We start from the raw sequence: 4,132 nt of genomic DNA, 5'->3' as shown, positions 1-4,132 counted from the left end.
CCTACTCCTCAATTTTGCTTTGAGAAACTCTCATTCTTCTGATTCCTAAGATTAGACAGGTAGACTTTTTTCTGTCTCCTTCACCCTTGTAGCTTCATCTAATATGCCAATCAATCCTACTATTTCTTTCCTTAAATAATCTATCAGGATTTCCACTTTCTCTACTTTCTTGGCATCTCTATTGTGGTTCATCTGCACGCCAATGAAACCCAAGTTCAGTAAACATGAGGCCATTCAATAAATGCATGTTATATTATCCAAATGATAGATTTCACACACTCAATGATCCATTCAGAAATGAATTTTGAAAATATTTTAACCTCAAATTAAGGTAAAATCTGCTTCAATTAACATAATCTATGTATCACAATTTATTGATATCTGAAAGTTGAAGGAGAAGAAACATGAACCAAGTGAATAAATAGTGTTTTGTTATTAATTATATCACTGATTTAATTCATATGGACTTTAAAAAACTTTCCCCCAAAATTAATGATTAAACTTATGCATCGCTTAAGGTGAAAGCATAATACTGCTTATTCAACATAGATTCGTTTATTCAGTACCTACTATGTGCCAATTATTGTGTTAGCATTTGGTTAAATTGTGCTTAGATGAGGATATAAATTTGAATAAGAAAATTAGAATGTGACTGCCCAACCTTCCAAGTCTTGTAGGAATGACAAGCTTTTACAGAACAGTATGTGATTAAGGTGTCCTAAGTGTTGTAATAGAGGTAGGGATGAGGCACATAGAAGATAAAGAGAGTGTTATTTTAAAGTCCATTAAGCCAGACTTCTCAAGGAAGCAAGTGTTTGAAATGAATATTATGGGGGAGGACATTTCAAGCAAAGGCATCTAACAATGAGATAGGATATCATGCTTAAGCAACTGTGTGCTAAATTCTCTTTTCAAAATTCATCATTATATTTCTATCACCTGGGGTAGATTTAGCATACTATATACTTATGAAAATATTATTAAACATTCATTAATGTAAATAAATGAACCATACATATTAGTTTCAAACAACAACAAAAAAACATACAAGGTTGTATCCTTGGTTTTTTGATAGATGTCATTTGTATTTGCTTTAGAACTGTGCTCTGGATGCTGTAGTTCCCGCCGTCATATGATGAATAGCCCTGTGGAAGAGACAGACTCGTGCACATAATAGAACAATCTGTAAAGTATGTTGCAAAGTAGAAGGTGTTGTAGAAAGAGCTCTGAACCTGAAGTCAGAAAACCTAGGTTCTATTACCAGACTTATTTCTAATTCACTATGTGACCTTTTTAGAATCAATTATCATTTTTATGTCCCATGTTCTTAATTTGAAAGAGTGACATGTACTAGATAAGGACCAAGTTTTTTTTTTCAGCTCCTATTATATGTCAATAAAATGACAAATAGAACATTTCTCCTGCTTCTGTTCCTTTATAACTGTGTCTGGCAAGGCATGCTCTTTGTTCCTAAGGTCAGCACAAAAGCCAGCTTTACTCTCTTGTGAACTCCCATAAAATTGTATTTCTAGTTCTGTTAAAATTAGATGTAGAATAAAACTTAAAGTATTGGTTCTGGAGCCAAACTGCTTGGTTTTTGATCCAGCTTTGCCACTTCTTTACAAGCTGTATATCAGTTATCTTGGAAAAATTATTATAATCTCTTTGTTTATCAGTTTCCTCATCTATTTACACAGCTCATGTAGAAAACAGAAGTAAAGGAATCTCATTTTATAAGGCCAGCATTACCCAGATAGCAAAACCAGATCAGTTATTATAATAAAAAAATACTAAAGACCAATATTTTTATGGTCATGGATGCATAAATCTTTATTAAAACATAAGCTATGTATCATGGAAATGTACACTTGAAACCTACATGATCTTGTTAAACAATGTCACCCCACTAAATTTAACAAAATAATCTTAGGGCATACAGTCAAGAATATTATAATAACTATGGATGGTATTAGGTGGTTACTAGACTTATCAGGAGGATCACTTTGTAAGTTTTATAAATGTTTAACCACTATTTTGTACACCTGCAACTAACATAATATCATTAAAAAATAGAAAAAATATATAGCAAGTCTAATCCAGTAATATGTAAAAGAAAAACCATAAACAAGTTTATTTTGCTATGGCATGTTGGTTTAATATTGAAAAATTAAAAAATAATAACTTATTTTACCATATTATCAGTGTAAAGAAGAACATTACATTATTTTGTAAGATACAGAAAAGTAATTTCATAAATTGGATACTCATTTATGATAAAAATACTCAGAATATCAAGAATAAAAGGGAGTTTCCTTAATCTGATAATGGTAATCCAGAAAAAAATATACTGCTAACATCATACATAAGGTAAAAGGCTGCATGCTTTTCCTCTAAGATCAGCAAACATGGCAAGAATGTCCATTTTTAACACTTCAATTAAACATTGTGTTAGAGACCCAAACCACTGCAGTAAGATTAGAGAAATAAATAAAAGTCTTACAAATAGGAAATTAATTAAAGTCATCTTTGTATGTAGAGCATAACAACATTTCCATTCAAAAATAAATAAATAAGTAAAAAAGCAAGGATGCTACAAAAGATGAATTAGTTAGTTTAGCAAGGTTGCATGACACAAGGTCAATAAAAATTTGATTTTGTTTTTATGTGCTAGTAAGGGACAGTTTAAAATTGAAATTTTTATAGAACACTTTATAATAACATTCAAAAATATAAAGTAATTAGGTATGAATTCATAAAACATTCACAAACTACAAAGAATTGCTGAGAGAAATTAAAAAACTAAATAAATGGAGAGCCATAATATGTTAGTTCATCATAAACTGACAATTATCCCCACTGGCCTATAAATTCATTGCAATTCCAGTAAAATTTCCATAGGCATTTTATGTAGAAATTAACAAGATGATTCTGCAATTTATATGGATATACAGCAGGCCTGGTACAAGCAAACAATTTTGAAAATATGAACACAGTAGGAGGACTTAGGCTGCCTGCTTTTCAGACTTATAAAGTTACCTGTTATAAAGTTACTACTGTAGTCAAGAATGGATAGTATGTATGTAAGAATACAGCTTTAGGTGAATGGAGGAGAACACAGAATCCAGAAACAGACCTACATATTTATGGTCAATTAATTTTTAAAAGTTACCCAGGAACTTCCATGAAAAATATTTGATAAATGAAACTCCATCAAAATGAGTTTCGTTAAACACTTCAAAAGCAACTATAAAGACAATGAAGAGGCAAGCCATAGACCAGGAGAAGATATTCACAATACATGTGTCAAACCCTAATTTGTATGATGAATATTAAAGAACTACTATTACAACTCAAAAATAAGTAAATGAGCCAATACAAAATAGGCAAAAGATTGAAATAGGTGACTCATAAAAGTTCTACAAAAGTGGACAAAATGTACATGAAAATTCTCAACATCATTTGTTATCAGGGAAATACAAATTAAATCTATAACCAGATACCAACACATACTGATTAAAGTAACTAACACTGTAAAGACTAACCATGCCAACTATTGGTGAAGTTGTGGAGCAATGAGGGCAGTATAAACTCTACAACTACTTTGAAAAACACTTTTGACAGTTTGCTAAATAATGAAACACATACATAATAAAACCTAGCAATTCCTATCCTAGGTATTTAACCAAGAGAAATGAAGATATATATTCCAAAAAGATTTGTAAACAAATCTTCCTAGGATCTCATATTCAGACATTAAAAATATAGCCCGTGATTGCTTTTCTATGAAACACTAGAAAAGTCTAACTTTATAGTGGGGGGGAAAATTAGTGATTTCCTGGGGTTGATTTTAAGAGGTTGAACTGACAGGGAAAGGACATGGGGAATATTTTGGGGTGATGAAAGTTTTCTGTAGTTTGATTGTAGTTGCTCATTAAAATAGACACATAAATGAAGACATTTTATTGTATGTAAATAAAACTGAATTAATTTTATTTTAAAAAGGTTTCTGGGGATGTTTTTCACATGTGATCTGAAATAAAGTCAGCTAATCATCTCCAAATTTATCACATCCTTCATATTCTGTGGTGTGAATTCGACCTGGACGAGCCCTGAAGCTGAGCTGGTCTTAGAC

This window comes from Myotis lucifugus, unplaced genomic scaffold (assembly GCF_000147115.1).
Source record: "Myotis lucifugus unplaced genomic scaffold, Myoluc2.0 scaffold_245, whole genome shotgun sequence".
Classification (NCBI taxonomy): domain Eukaryota; kingdom Metazoa; phylum Chordata; class Mammalia; order Chiroptera; family Vespertilionidae; genus Myotis; species Myotis lucifugus.
This window is presented reverse-complemented; position numbering follows the sequence as displayed.